Consider the following 16,013-nt stretch of genomic DNA (forward strand, 5'->3'; position numbering starts at 1 on the left):
TTGGCTGACAGACATTTCTGAAGCGTAACAGCACAAAAAGGCTACTGGCACAGGCAAGTTTGACTAGAGGTGTAAATTGGGATAGATTCATGGAATTTAATCGTCAGTAAAATAAGTCAATCCTCGTTTACTTGGTTTTTACTAAATATTAGTTCTCTAATCTCTCCTGCTGATAGGAGGATCCAGTTTTTCCTTAAACCTTTTTTAAACATTTAATTAATTAATTCGTTGATTAATGTGTGTGTGTGTGTGTGTGTGTGTGTGTGTGTGTGTGTGTGTGTGTGTAGGGAGGCATGCACATGCCATGGTGTACACGTGGCGATTGGAAGACAAGTCATAGGAGTCAGTTCTCTCTGTGCACCATGTGTCCTCTGGGACTGAACACAACCTGTCGGGTTTGGAAACATCAGTTTTTTATCTACTGAGCCATTCAGGCTGCTTTTTCCATTAAAAAAAAGAAAATCTCTGTCTACAGTCCAATAACCCTCACGGATCTCCAGTCTGAGTACTCTACATCACAACCCTACAATCTAAAAGCCAGCCGTTCCTAAAATGGCTTCAGATCCTGAACCCCAAACTCTAGCACATGAAGGAGTGTATGTAACAGTTCAGATAGAAAGACTGAATAAAAATTAAAAAGTCGAAATGGGAATGCCCCCCCATAAGCATCCTCTATTATTCGGATCAATGTCAGGAATCGGTACACCTAAGGACCAACAACCTCCAGACGAATGGAAGACGCTCCAAGATCTGAGGAGGCGCTTCCTTTATCTCCCAACTATGGAAGAATGTGCGGCAGAGTTTTAAAAGGACAAGGTTGTCCCACACGATGGCAACCAGCATGGGAACGTTTTGCCTGAAGAGGAATGGCGAGAAATGCTTTCCTTCCTTCCCTGCCTAGTCGCCACTTTTCTCCTTCCGGTGCGCACAAACAGGAAGAGGGCAGAGTTCCCGCGCTATCAATCGCCGACTCCGAGTGGGGACACAGTCTGCTTTCTGTTGAGAAGGCTGGCGAAAGGATGGAAAGGATCAGGCCAATGCATTTTCCATGCTTGTTGTTTTGGTATGCAGGTGGCTTGGATGGTCCCTATGGTTACATGCCCCGCCCCGTTAGCCCCGGCACTTCCTTCGAGCAGGCGTTGGTGAAGAAACAGAGTAGATGGGGCAGCAGGAAAAATGCCTAGCCAGCAGTTTCGGTGGGAAAAGACATGGGTTCAGAATGATGCAAGAAAGAATGGTTTGAAAAGCAGAGACAAAGGTAGGAGAAGGATGCCGAAAAGAATGCTGGGAGTAAATGGGGGGAAAACAAGGTTTTTATCCACAAAGGGACAGAGAGACGTAAACAAAACAGTTCTTACAAAACCAGATCCCTGGGAGTTTTGAGCTCCTGAACTATTATCCGAACTTTTCGAATGTAAGACATTTGAGGCTTATTTTAATACTAAAAATATTTTTTTCAGTAAAACCTGGATGTTAATCTGTTTAATGGTATCGACATCCTCGTGTTTCTAGCCCTAGGGATACGGTTTTTCAGGTTTTTGAATCACGTTATTTCTTAAATCTTAAAGAACTAGGGAAAGAGTTAAGGAGACCAACCTCTGTGGAATATCCCATGCATCTGGCCTTTATTTGTGGGATTCCAATATTCTCTGAAAAGACTGAAACAGAGTTTACCTGATGAGTCAGGTACAAATCGTTGTTCAGAATGATCCTTTTGGCCAGTGGATTGTGAGGGCCTCAGAAGGTAAGCACTGGAAGAAACAGAATTTTTTTTCCTTAATCTCAAACTCTGGGAAATTATTAGCATTTCTGCTTTGTTTATGCTCTGGTACAAATTAAACCCAACGTTAACAGGGCTGCCAGGCCGACTCAACAGGGGCCGCTTACATGTTCCCAGGAAGAGTAAAAAGTGAACGTTTCAATTGATCTTGTCCATGTAAAGTGCTCATCTGGTCCGAGGCAAGGGGTCTTCAGAGTACAGGGCACGGAGAACCAGGAGAAACAGAGCCCAGGGATGTGGGTGGGGAGGTGTTAGAGACAAGCCGTGTGGACTGGAGATTTCAACCTTGAAAATTGGAACTGGCTCCGTGCGTGGAAATAATCATCAACAGCTGGAACACGGACAGGGCAAGCCAGGAAACAACCGAACACACTCCAGTTTGCAGGACGGACTCTGCGCAGCACTGAACTTAAGTCTGGTTTGCAAGAAGGACTCTGCACTGCACCATACTGCAGTCTAGACCAAAATATAAAGGCCCACAAATTGCTAGACTAAACTTTGGAATAGAAACCATTTCAATGGAAAGAGGAAAAAAAGAAAGAAAGAAAGAGAGAGAGAGAGAGAGAGAGAGAGAGAGAGAGAGAGAGAGAAAGAAAGAGAAAGAAACTGGAGAAGCTTGAAAGAATTCTATGGGTCAGTGAATAATAATGGGTCAGTGTGAGTTTCCATTTTAACATATGTATCATGGCTGCATAAGACGTTGCTGGGGAACTTGGGGAAGGAAGTAAAGGATATTTTGGGTTAGATTAATATCACTTTTGTAAATCTAAACTTATTTTAAAGTAGAAGATTATTTTTAAAAATTATCATGGACAGGGGTACTAAAATGGATCTTGGCAGGGGAGGGGGAAACCAATCAAATAATCAAGTATGATTCTAGAAAGCTAAGTGGCCGCCATCCTATTTGGGAAGGTTCCCCCGGGTTCCTGCTTCCTGGCCTTGATCCATGGTCACAATCTGTCTTACATCTAACACAATCCCTTCCGCCATGCCTTGCTTCACTCACCATGAGAGGCAAATGCCCGTTTGTGCACGCTTTAGCCTTTTGTATTCCTGACTTAGCGCTTCTGTCTCCTGAAGCCCAAGGATGTGTCTTTAATCATTTTGGCAGTGAAGTCCAGAAATCAGTCATTTCTGTTCCTCGCGGCCTTGTTTCGAGAGCCTCTGTTTCTCTGAGAATCCCATGCACAACCCGCTTTAACTGGGAGAAACATATTATTAAGTGGACCATCTCAGTATGTAAGCGGGAGGGAGAGGGAGTCAAAAGACAGCTTCTCCAGTGTTTAAGGAAACACGTTGACTAGCTTGATTTAAAAAGAAAAAAAGATTCACATTTCTTACATAATTCAGTACAGCAAATGTGCACTGAAAGTTATGAACCACGTGATAGGCAGGCAAAGCTAGACGTCCCCTATTTCAAAGAGGATTCCTCAGGCAAAGGGACCTTGTACCCAGTGCCACTCTGAGAAGCACATTTGGGGCATTACAGGATTGTATAGGAGGACGACAGGACTCTGGCCAAGCGTACAGTGGATCCGTTCTTTCTGCTTGCTGTTAACATCTCCATATCAGGTAGGAATGGTGCTTTCCTGAGGCTCTCCCTGCAACAGATGCTTTTTTTCCATAGCACAAAGGACCCTTAAATTGTTCGCCTCGGAACAAATGGCTCTGTGACAACCATTCCTGTGAACACTTTGTTGTACTTTTCCCTAACATGTTCTTTTCCCAGCGGCTATTTATCATGTGCTCTGTGCTTGCCTAATGAACTAAAAGTGCAGGCCGAGAAAATAAACGTGAGCAGAACAACAAGAAAGCAATCACGAGCCATCGATTTAGCGGGAGAGGAGAAGGAGAAAGACAGTGGAGGCTCAGCTACGCCTGAATACCAGGAAACAGCATCTGGGTTTCTCAACACATTAATGGCACCAACTGTGCCAAGCAGAGGGCTGAAGGCGGGCAAGAGCCAGCCATGTTTATACAGAAAGAAAGGAAGGAAACAAAGAGGGGGAGAGAAAGAAAGGCCGTTCATGCTGTGGCTTCTCTTACTGAGATCATGGAATAGAATACTTCAACGCTCGGAACCGCTTGTATCAATCAGATCAGACTTCCATAACAAATATCATAGGGTTTTCTCAATGGGAACAAATCCGTCCCAGTCTGGTGGTGATGTGTAACATCCGGAGGGGGAAAAAAACCATAAAGCGAGTTCTTGGACCCACATCTAGAGTCAGGGCTAGCCTCAGCAGCACCTGGATCTATGAGTGCCTTCGGCACACCCTCACAACTGTCAAATCAAAGAGAATGTTCTGGAAAACCATTACAACACAGGAAAGGGGATGACACGGTGGGTGGGCAGGGGCTAGGGAATGGGTGGACGCAGAGGTGGTGACGTTTGGTGAGCAAAGCTGTCCAGATGAGGGCGTAAACACTCGGAGACCTAGTAGGTTTCTGCACTCATTCATTACAACACACTGGTGACTTTCCGAGTAACACCTCAGAGGAGTGTAAAAACCCACATTAAGAAGAAATTTGAGGATGGGTACGTAAGTGCTTCCACATTTCTGTTTGGATGCGTGGAAAGATTTAGTGCCTCCAATGTTTACGTAGAACCGCACTGACAGCTAGGACTTACTGGAGTAAGATGGGGCATCAAATACAATGCTTCGGTACTCAGAGCCAGCTTCTTCACAGGACTAGGACTGCTCTAAGCTACCTATCTGACAGTGTGCCCCTTTGACACGGAAAACGAGAAAACCAATTCTCAGACAATCATCTTCATTCACGACTATCTATCGAATGCTTGCTGTATGCCTGCATTGAACTCCAGGGTGATGTCAGGGAGTCAGGATTCCTGCAGGGTCTCTCCTTACAGAGGAGGTGGGAACTGAAGACTTCCTCCTGCTCCTCCCAATGTCTACCACTTCCGTGCACTGTGAAACGGACGATGACATTTTCTTTGACACTGCACAGAGTTCACCCCCACTCCCATTTTATTTTGACTTGAAGATGTAGCAACAGGTCAACATTACGGAGGAAGCGGACTATATTTGATATCCTCCAGGTGGCTTGCTGGCCCGGAGAGATAGCAAATGGTTACTTTACACAGCCAGTTACAGGATACTATGGTTGACTCCAGAATAATTTCTTTACTTCATTTAGGTCAATGGGGCATCAAGTCTTGCTTGCATGAGCACTGATCCAAATAAGAGCGCTAATGATAGCAATTTCACAACCAGAGTAATGCTCATCAGGAGAATAAATATCCAAGATATGCAACTTATAGAAAGGAAAGGTTAATCCTGCTTCAGGGTCATGGAGGCTTCAGGCCATTGCCTAAAACGGGGGGGGGGGGGGGGCAGGGAGTGTTGGTAATGTTCTGAAAACATAGAAGCCTGGACCAGAATGAACCCGATTTTTCTCTATATTCTTCTCTTTATACGTTTATTATCTCAAGGGTTTAATATAGTGGTGGGAAGGGATGTAAGAGCTAGGGATTGCCACAACTTGAGCTAGGGTTTGCCATTTCTACTGAGGCCGTAGGATTGTGGATTCGCATACGTTCTCATTAGTTGTCTGTTGGATGTATGGAGAACAGCCACGTCGTGTTCAATATCCCTACATTCCAAACTTCTAACAGCCCTTCTTGCCAAGCCTTTCAGGGAAGACAGCTGCTTTCCTCCTTACATTACCTGGGCAGCTGAAATCAGAGAGGTTTGCTTCTTTAGGGTCTTAGGGTCAGAGAATAGTGCTAAAGGGAAATAGACTTCATTTTTATTTGTTAGCTATCTATCTATCTATCTATCTATCTATCTATCTATCTATCTATCTATCCCAAAGGATCCCTCGTCTAAAACTGGATTACTTGGTTTCATTTGTAGGGAAAAAAAACACTTCATTTTTTCATTGCTGAAACAAAGCTGAGAGACGTTTGTGCTACCTAATTCTTAGACGTGAAGGGAACGTGCATGGAAGCGTTTGATTGAAAGGGAAGGGTTGCTTTATTAATATTCACTCCTGTGGTGACTGGTTCATGGAAACGACAAGAACCAAAACGAGTCGAGAAAGAAGAAAACTCAGGGGACCGTTTTGGTTTGGTTTGGTTTTTTGCTTGTTTTGTGCTTCTACTGCACTGTGCAAATGCTACACATCCTTAATTGTGCTTATGCAATATCAGATTACGTAAGACCAGGTCATTGGGTAGTCTTGTGTTTCCCTTGACAGAGCAGGGTGCTGCTCCTGTGACTAGGAAATTCTGCTCTACAGCTTAGCAAGTAAAGAAAAGGCAATCAGGCTGTAAAAGACAAATGTTTAATCCCAATAGCATAAACATCTAAATTTTATTCTAATGAATTAAATGCAGATGTGAATGTGTATAACTTACAGTGAGTCTATGCTTTGGCTTGCTACTCTGTTTACTGCAACTATCAGGACATTGACTTTTTTGTTTTATTGTACCATTTACATCACACTTTAAAATATCAAATCAATATAATTCTGATTTTTGCCTATTGTTTTGAATACTTTGTTTCATAATATACATATCGGGCCCGTTATTTGAAAAGCTTTGCAGAGTGATGGCAGTGTTTAAGTCAGTTATTTACTGAATTCCAGCATAGCATCCTCTGGAGATGACTAAGGAGAGCATTAATGTCATAAGCTAAAGAGTTTAGCCTAGTAATCCAACGAGCTGGTGATGAACTGTGACTACAGGATGGTCAGACTTCATCTTTGTAGAAGGATGAATAGGCGAATTTTCATGTTGGAATACTATAGAGTACTTCTCAGACATGAAGAACAAGCCAAGGATGAGAGCTAAAAACCCTGCCCACATCCTCTCTTTTCCTTCTCGTCATCCTCCTCTTTCTTCTTCCTCTTCCTCCTCTTCTTCTTCCTCCTCTTCCTCCTCCTCCTTTTCCTCTTCCTCCTCCTCTTCCTCCTCCTCTTCCTCCTCTTCCTCCTCTTCCTCCTCCTCCTTTTCCTCTTCCTCCTCCTCTTCCTCCTCCTCTTCCTCCTCTTCCTCCTCTTCCTCTTCCCCTTCTCCTCCTCCTCTTCCTCCTCTTCCTCTTCTCCTCCTCCTCTTCCTCCTCTTCCTCTTCCTCCTCCTCCTCTTCCTCCTCCTCCTCTTCTCCTCCTCCTCTTCCTCCTCCTCTTCCTCCTCTTCCTCTTCCCCTTCTCCTCCTCCTCCTCTTCTTCCTCTTCCTCTTCCCCTTCTCCTCCTCCTCTTCCTCCTCTTCCTCTTCTCCTCCTCTTCTTCCTCCTCCTCTTCCTCCTCTTCCTCCTCTTCCTCTTCCCCTTCTCCTCCTCCTCCTCTTCTTCCTCTTCCTCTTCCCCTTCTCCTCCTCCTCTTCCTCCTCTTCCTCTTCTCCTCCTCCTCTTCCTCCTCTTCCTCTCCTCCTCCTCCTCTTCCTCCTCCTCCTCTTCCTCCTCTTCCTCTCCTCCTCCTCCTCTTCCTCCTCCTCTTCTCCTCCTCCTCTTCCTCCTCATCTTCCTCCTCTTCCTCCTCCCCTTCTCCTCCTCCTCCTCTTCCTCCTCCTCCTTTTCCTCCTCCTCCTCTTCCTCCTCCTCCTCTTCTCCTCCTCCTCTTCCTCCTCCTCCTCTTCTCCTCCTCCTCTTCCTCCTCATCTTCCTCCTCTTCCTCCTCCCCTTCTCCTCCTCCTCCTCCTCTTCCTCCTCCTCCTTTTCCTCCTCCTCCTCTTCTTCCTCCTCCTCTTCCTCCTCTTCCTCCTCTTCCTCTTCCCCTTCTCCTCCTCCTCCTCTTCTTCCTCCTCCTCTTCCTCCTCTTCCTCCTCTTCCTCTTCCCCTTCTCCTCCTCCTCCTCTTCTTCCTCTTCCTCTTCCCCTTCTCCTCCTCCTCCTCCTCTTCCTCCTCCTCCTTTTCCTCCTCCTCCTCTTCTTCCTCCTCCTCTTCCTCCTCTTCCTCCTCTTCCTCTTCCCCTTCTCCTCCTCCTCCTCTTCTTCCTCTTCCCCTTCTCCTCCTCCTCTTCCTCCTCTTCCTCTTCTCCTCCTCCTCTTCCTCCTCCTCCTCTTCTCCTCCTCTTCCTCCTCATCTTCCTCCTCTTCCTCCTCCCCTTCTCCTCCTCCTCCTCTTCCTCCTCCTTTTCCTCCTCCTCCTCTTCTTCCTCCTCCTCCTCCTCTTCCTCCTCCTCCTCTTCCTCCTCCTCCTCTTCCTCCGTTATTGGAATTTAGGACAACTCTCAGACAAACTTGGATGCCTTAGTCTCCTAAAAGCCTTTGTTCCTTCTGCCCACCAGAAGAACAAATGGGATACCCCAAGGTGTGGGAACCATCTGGAAACATAAGGACAAAAGCTTTCTGGAATGATTAAAACATCAAGAGAAAATTCATGGTTTCCCACATGAAGAAATTGGCAGTCAGAACGAGGGGGAAACACAGCAATTCTAAGTACAAGTGTGAGTACATTACTTCAGAAAAGAGGAACCCAGAAAATATTGGGGCAGCCAGGGGAACGGGCCTATAAACATTGGAAACCAAGATTCTAATCATGGTTCTTTAGAAACAGTAGGAAATACCAGAGATGTCTTAGTTAGGGTTTTACTGCTATGAACAGACACCATGACCAAGGCAACTCTTATAAGGAACAACACTTAATTGGGGCTGGCTTACAGGTTCAGAGGGTCAGTCTATTATCAAGGCAGGAACATGGCAGCATCCAGACAGGCATGGTGCAGGCAGAGCTGAGAGTTCTACATCTTCATCTGAAGGCTGCTAGCAGAATACTCACTTCCAGGCAGCGAGGACTAGGGTATTAAAGCACACCCACAGTGACACGCCCACTCCAACAAGACCACACCTACTCCAACAAGACCACACCTACTCCAACAAGACCACACCTACTCCAACAAGACCACACCTACTCCAACAAGGCCACAGCTACTCCAAGAAGGTCACACCTCTAAATAGTGCCACTCCCTGGGTCAAGTATATTCCAATCATCACAAGAGGGAAGCTTAGGGTTTGAGGAAAATGACAAGAACTTAGGCAAAATCAATAATAGTGTACGTGAGTAAACTATATCCCTAACTACAAAATACACATAACTTTCAAGTGCACATGGTAAAGTCACCAAAGTCACACAAAGTATTATTTTTTAGCCACAACAGAAGTGAATAAAAAAAAAATCAGTAACTAACACATCTGATATTTTGTTGCAGACCAGAATATACAGACAAACTTACTGGACATATTGAAAAGACAGTGTGCTACAATTCATGCCTAAATATTACTGGTCAGAAACTATTCATCCAAGTAATATAAAACAAAAGAATTATTATGAAATGTCCAAATGTCAAGCTCTGGGCAACAATGAAAAGTTATAAAGGAAAACTTGAGTGTGAGCATTTCCAGATAAAAAAGCAAAGGTGGAGAGACAAACTATTAAATAAGTTAATTAGCACGTAAGGTGAAAATCGTCCACACTTCCAGGAAAGGTAAACAATTCTCCATTCATTCACAAGTTCTTGTAGCATCTATACTGAGGAAAGGTTCTTCACAGCTCTTTTCCTGTTGGACTCAGCACATCCAGAACATGCCGACTCAATTCTCTGCATCTTAATGCTTCTGTTTATTCGTATCAACCTTGGCCATGGGCTCTTGGAAGTGTTAATGAATTAGCAATCTGAAGCCGCTTATAACTTGTGAAGATGATAATAGAGGCTTTATTCCCTTAGAGCAGCGGTACTGATGGATGGCCAGTGTGCTTTCTCAGAAGCAGAATGAAGCAGATGACTACAGGTTTTGAATGATCGGGGTCTCTTCTATCTGGTGATGAGTAAAGCTACCATTTTCTCTGAGAAGTCTCTGGGAAGGAAGGCCTGGGGACCAGAGGCCAGACTTTAATCACCCCTGGCTGACAGTCTGAGTGACAATTTCCAAGATGGTGGAATTCTTGTAGAACTCATTAAATGTGTGTAGTGCATTCCTCTGCACTCCCACCCCAAGTGACCTTGTTAGCCAATTCTTGACTAAAACTTACAGAGCATAGAAGTCTCATTCAATAATTGGGTCACTGAAGAGGAGGGCACTTATCTCCCCAAAGGAAGAAAAAGCTGTTAACTTTACCTTAAAACCGATTCAATGTATTAAATTAACAAAACCAACTTTAAAATGCTTCTCAGTTTCTCGATGTAAAATTGTATTTGGATAAAATCTGTTCCTAAAACAGATTCAAACATGGCAACTTAATAAATGTGTTTCTCGAAAAAGCCTATGGCTTGAATAATCTGACGTCTTCTGTTTTGATGGCACTATATTAAATTTGAACTATTGTGTTTTGGAATAACAAAGGGCCCTAGTAGACTGTACGTTAGAGAGAAAGATACCATGATTGCTTTGTGACAGTATTTTAACCTCTCAGATATGCTGAATCGCTCAGACGTGAAGAGAGCTAACCTTCAGTAGATAACCTAGCAGAAGAAATAACAATAACCAAGTTGTGCTTTTTCAGTCCATCTCTATTGCCTCACCCATAGACTATCAAGAAAACATCGTTACTAAATGTTGTAAAAGCCTAGATTACATAGGACAAATAAAGTTCCTTAAGAAGCTTGTTTCTCAAGTCATATGTCACCATGTTACTGCTTACTCTCTTCATCCTCCCTCACTGCTCATGGTCTTTACCAGGAGCTTTTGTCCATCCCTTTCTCCTCTTCCTTGCTTCTTCCTTTGCCCTGTTCCTCTCTCTGTCTCTCCTCTCTCTGTGTGTCTCTGTATTTCTCTCTGTCTCTCTGTGTCCCTGTCTCTCTGTCTCTGTCTCTCTGTCTCTCTCTGTCTCTCTCTGTCTGTCTCTGTCTGTCTCTCTGTCTGTCTTTGTCTCTCTGTCTCTCTCTGTCTCTCTCTCTGTCTCTCTCTGTCTCTCTCTCTCTGTCTCTCTCTGTCTCTCTCTGTCTCTCTCTCTCTCTGTCTCTCTCTGTCTCTCTCTCTCTGTCTGTTTCTCTTCCCCCCCCCCCACCCCCCTGTCTCCTCTCTCCCTCTCTTCCCCTTCAGGTCATTGCTTTTCCCTCAGCCCTTCTTCCAGGAAGGGTAGTGGAGGTGCTGGTAGTGTTGATGAAGCCACTACGTTGGGGGACACAGGCTTGTGCAGCATGCCGCTCGGATAACAAGGGTGAGAGAGCAAAGTGTGCGTAGTCAGCGCTCCCCAAATCTGTGGAGCCATAACTTTTATTCTTGGTAGTTTCTCTCCATTTTTGTCATATGATTTAAGATCCTTATCCTTCTCTCTAAAAAAATAGCTAGCGAGGATGCTGTCCCACTCAGCATTTCAACACAAGGCGATCTACAGCCTTGCGATGCCTCCATTCTATGCTGGATCTGGAGTTTACCCATCTATGTGTCAGCCTCACCCTGTCAAACCCAACCCTAAGTCTTTGAGGACTGACTTTGGCCAGGGCTTATAGTTTTCCCTTCAATTTGCACATAATATATGGAATTGTAAGTCAAGTTCATCATTCTAGCACATAAACTCTGTTTATGGGGGTTTTTGTTTGTTTGGTTTTGCTATTTTTTTAAAACAAGCTTACGTGTAAAGTCTTCAGAGGCCAGGATGGCATTTGAGTTGACCCCTTACGTATGTTGTCATTGTTGCTGAACCACAAACTGAAGTGACATTATTTGCTGAGGAATTCATAGACTGCAGCTGAATGGCCTTTCTTCCCCATGTGGCATCGGTTGTGGTCATTCGTGTGACTGTATACAAGTGCCAGATCCATGGGTTCTGGGCTCACATTTAGCTGTGATGGAGTTAGGTCCAGATGCCTAGAAGGCTCTGTTGTCAAGTCTGGCAACTTGGCAGTAATGACTGGGCAGGCAGAGGCTGGACGGGCATCCTTCTCTGTGTGGTTTCTGTAGCCAGGAAGCTGGATCTCTTCGCCAGACTCTAGTATGTGGTAATGGCAAACAGGAGCTCTCATCATAGCCAGCATGCTCATTAGGATGGCGTCCTTTGTTCACCGTTCTGTTAATCAAGGCTAGTCCAAGGGACAAACAAGATTCAAGTAGTTCACATAGGGGGGAAAATAACTTCTTGGACAGTTTTCAAAAACCTCCTTTAAAAGGGTCACATGGAAAGTAAGATGTGGGTGTGGCTATCTTTAAAAAACAAAACCTACCATACTTGGCCTATTACCTATTGTGTAGTTTGAGTACATTTGAAACCGGCATCTTTATGTGTTAGAGCAACCTAGTGGTTTATTTTTCATTGATTTTTTTTTTATAAAATGTAACATGGGTTTGGTTTTTTTTTTTCTCCCCATTGTTGTTGCTCTGAAAACCCTCCTTTCATTAAAGCGAATTTTAGGCATAAGTTCAGGACTACTTTTTTGTGTGATCATGAACTTTTGACCATTAACTGCTGTTTTGTGTCTGTTCCAGCCAGTTTTGCACATGCGCATAAACATCATTAAGAAGAAAAGAACCAGGGGCTGGGGATTTAGCTCAGTGGTAGAGCGCTTACCTAGGAAGCGCAAGGCCCTGGGTTCGGTCCCCAGCTCCGAAAAAAAGAACCAAAAAAAAAAAAAAAAGAAGAAAAGAACCATAGATCTTACTAACCTAACATCTCAACCAAGCGTCAACATACCATAGAACATCCTGTAGTCTAATGGCCTCTCGGTGCCCAGACACACGCTGTGACATGTTTGTGGGTCATACGATTTTCCTGTGGCTTCCGTAATCATTATTTAAATAAAAACTATCCTTGCATTGAATTGAAAGTAATACCAGATCCTTTCAGTAACAGAAATAATTCTCCCTTCTTTGTTCCTTGCCGTTCACTTGCTAAAGCACATTGGAATTTTCCTCTCTGTACATAGCTCATTGAATCTTAAAAATGTTCCTCTTCTTGGTGTTTCCAAGAACAACAATTCATTCCTAAGGTCAGAGTTCATTTTGCTAGCCTGCATGTTTTGCAGGCGATATTGAATACTCTTGACTACGTTCTATCAGGAAGGCACAGAACATCTGGTTGTCTCTTGTTACTTGAAATGCTTCCGTGGGCTTAGATACCGTCTGTCTAATCTCTCCAGTGAAGCTTTCTCTAGATAGCTCCCTCTTAAGTCTTCTCACAGTCCAAGTGAATCCTCTCATTAGATGTCGTGACCTGTTTCTTGCATATGTCCTTTTAAGTTTGTAAGGTGGAATTCTTCTAAGAGCTTTTGATTCTTTGACTCCACAGATTGTAGCCAGGTAAACTTAAGACTTTATTTTTATTTCCTCTTGTTTGCTAGTTCTCAGAATACTGATATGGTGCCTAGTAATCTTGGAAAGTGACCAATACACTATGCATTTTGTATGTATGCATGTATGTCCGTATGTCCGTATGTATGTATGTATGTATGTATGTATGTATGTATGTATGTATTCTATGTGTGCATGAGAACACACATGCCACGGCTTACATATGAAGGTCAGAGGACAACTCTGGGAGTTTGTTACCTCATGACATTTTGCCCAGGTTGTGGTAGCTGGACTCCAGTCATTAGTTTTCGTAACAAGCACCTCTATCCACCAAGTCATCTTGCTCCCCGGAAATTAGATTTTAAAAGACTTATTTTTATTATCTTAAATGGTGTGTACATGAGCAGGTGAATGCAGATGCCCTTTGTTGACTGGAGATGTAGATTCCTCCTGGGTCTGGAATCAAAGGCAGTTGTGAGAAGCTGACTCACTCTTGGGTCTTCTGAAAGAGCGGGATGAAGCCTTAACCAGGGAGCCCTCTTTCTAGCTCTCTCAAAATGTTTTGTTGAACTCCTAAGTCTTAATGAGCTTGCTTCAGTCCGTCGGAATCATTGTTTTGTTGACTCATAGACTGTTCTTTCTAGAGTGGTGCTGACACTGCGGTATCTTGAGTCTTCCCGAAAAGGACAAAGGGTCTTTGGACACTTTCCTCCCTAGCATCTTAAACCGTTGTAGGCAAATGCTATGCATTTCTTCCCAAGAGGAGGCACCAGCATTTCTCTGAGGATCTCTGGTTACTTTTAGTTCAAAAAGGTACTTTCAAAGGTTGGTCATGGATAATGTTTACTCTGTTGAAATTATTTCCAGGAATTTTTAGTGAGTGAAACTAAGACGTAATTTTTTTTAAGTAAAAATAATCATGAGTTTATACTGGTCTAAACAATTCAAGTTTTTTCTGTTTTTTTAATTAATTAATTAATTAATTAATTAATATTAACGTATAGGAGAACACTGTCATTGTCTTCAGACACACCAGAAGAGGGCATCAGATCCCTTTACAGATGGTTGTGAGCCACCATGTGGTTGCTGGGAATTGAACTCAGGACCTCTGGACAAATAGTCAGCACTCTTAACCACTGAGCCAATTCTCCAGCCCACAATTCAAGTTTTAAATGAGGACTTGTTTTTTTTTCCTTTAACTCATTTGATGATACTTGCATTCCATTCCACACATTTGAAAACAAGATCTCCTAAAGATGTTGACATAATTATTTATGGGTAAACTAAGTAAACAAGTTAATGGCCTCTATGAGAACATAACACGTATCTACATTGACCATAAAATAGTGGCAATATTAACTTCCCCTTGAGAATTGTGAAGTAATCACCCCAGACAGGGCACCGGCGGCAGACAAGATAATTAATCCACTCAAGTCTTCCTCGGTGAACCAATGGGCTTGTTGAGCTTCCTCATGGGAGCATGCGTGAGGGCCATTTTACAGGAGTACGACTCCTGTACAGCTACACCACGGAAGCGTTTCACCCCAGAACAAATCACGACTTCCTCTTTCATCTAGCTTTCCACGTTCTACTTACTCTGGCTCTACCAGAAACCGCGCGCAGCTGCAGTAGAATTACAGGGAGCCGAGAGGGTGGGACGAGAGGGTGGCATCTCAGATGAGCATCCAAGGCCGCTTCTCTAGCCGCTCTTTCTTAAACCTTACTGAAGGTCTACCGCAGGTGACAGCTTCGCAGGACATACACCCGCATGCTTAAGATCTATTTAACAACCAACTCGAATAACTGACTTTTGAAATTCTTTGAAGGATTTCTCTGGGCAATGAAGTCATCAAATAATGCACAGATGCTCTCGCTTGTTTCATTGGGTTTTGTTTTACTGAGGAATTCATTGGGTTTTTTTGTTTTTGATTTTTTTTTTTGGTTTGTTTGTTTGTTTGGTCAGGTTCCTTGTATGGTTGTCGTTTTAAAAAGATTTATAGAGGTATAGGTCACAAAGTTGTATATATATGTTATATATAATATAGTATATATTGTATAGTATAGTATATACTATAATGTATGGTATATGGTATACTATATTATGTACTATAATGTATAGTATATGGTATACTATATTGTATACTATGTGTAGTATATTGTATACTATATTATATACTATAATATATAGTATAGTGTATAATGTATAATATATAATGTAATATAGTATGTAATATATGATATAGTATGTATTGTACACAGTATATATGTTATAATATAATAAAGTACTGTTAAATATTAATACAATTGTCCAGCCATTACCCAATGTAAATTTAGATGACTTGCTTTCACTTTTAGAAAGTCCATTTTTATGAGCAGTAACTTGACTATTCTCTAGTACCTCCATATCTGCAAGCTCTAGGAAATGATTAGTCTATGGTTCATGTCTATGGAGTGTCCACTCTGGACAATGAATATAAACGGGACTATGTGATACATGGACTTTATGACTGGCTTCCTTCCCTCATTGTGAAGTATTGATGCTTCATTGATGCTGCAGTGTGTACCAGAGCCCCATGCTTTATGTTGACGTGCAATATCCTAATATAGTTATATATAATATGTATTACATTTTATTTTCCTCTTCATAAATTGATGGACATGTTGGTTGTTTCCATTCTAAGTATGTCTGCGGTGGTGGCGAATTTTGATTGACAGTTTGGTTGCAGAATTGCCTAGGGTATTCATGAGGTACATTTTGGGGATGCCTGATGCATTTCCAGATGTGGGTGCCACTGTCCCATAACCTGGTGACTGGGTCCTGACTGAATAAAAAGAGGAAAAGGGAAAAGCCAGTTGAGTGTCACTGTGCTTTGCTCTCTTTGCTTCTGGGGCCATAAGCATGTGAAAGTGCCCCACCCACAATCCCACCACCATGAACTCTGCCATACCTTGCTGCTGTAATAAACGCACCCCTTCCAATTGGGAGTAAATCCAGTAAAGAGTAAACCCCTGTCCCCTTAAGTTGCTTCTATACGGCATTGATTTTC

The 16,013-nt window shown here is 43.1% G+C and overlaps 2 long non-coding RNA genes across 10 annotated transcripts in view; one reads left to right on the top strand and one right to left on the bottom strand.

The window, feature by feature from the left end:
- Nucleotides 1-16,013, bottom strand: part of LOC120098901 (uncharacterized) — a 108,265-nt gene that overhangs the window by 54,432 nt on the left and 37,820 nt on the right. Inside the window, exon 3 of one of the 7 annotated variants that reach the window (XR_005497647.2) lies at nucleotides 1,607-1,751. The exons of the other annotated variants lie outside the window; for them this stretch is intronic. This is a non-coding gene — a long non-coding RNA (uncharacterized LOC120098901). Of the gene's footprint in view, nucleotides 1-1,606; nucleotides 1,752-16,013 lie in introns of those variants that run through there. 7 annotated transcript variants of the gene reach the window in all.
- LOC120098903 (uncharacterized) overlaps nucleotides 1-16,013 on the top strand; it is a 51,402-nt gene that overhangs the window by 34,629 nt on the left and 760 nt on the right. The window lies entirely within an intron of this gene.

Source organism: Rattus norvegicus, chromosome 20, assembly GCF_036323735.1.
Source record: "Rattus norvegicus strain BN/NHsdMcwi chromosome 20, GRCr8, whole genome shotgun sequence".
In the NCBI taxonomy this organism is placed as follows: domain Eukaryota; kingdom Metazoa; phylum Chordata; class Mammalia; order Rodentia; family Muridae; genus Rattus; species Rattus norvegicus.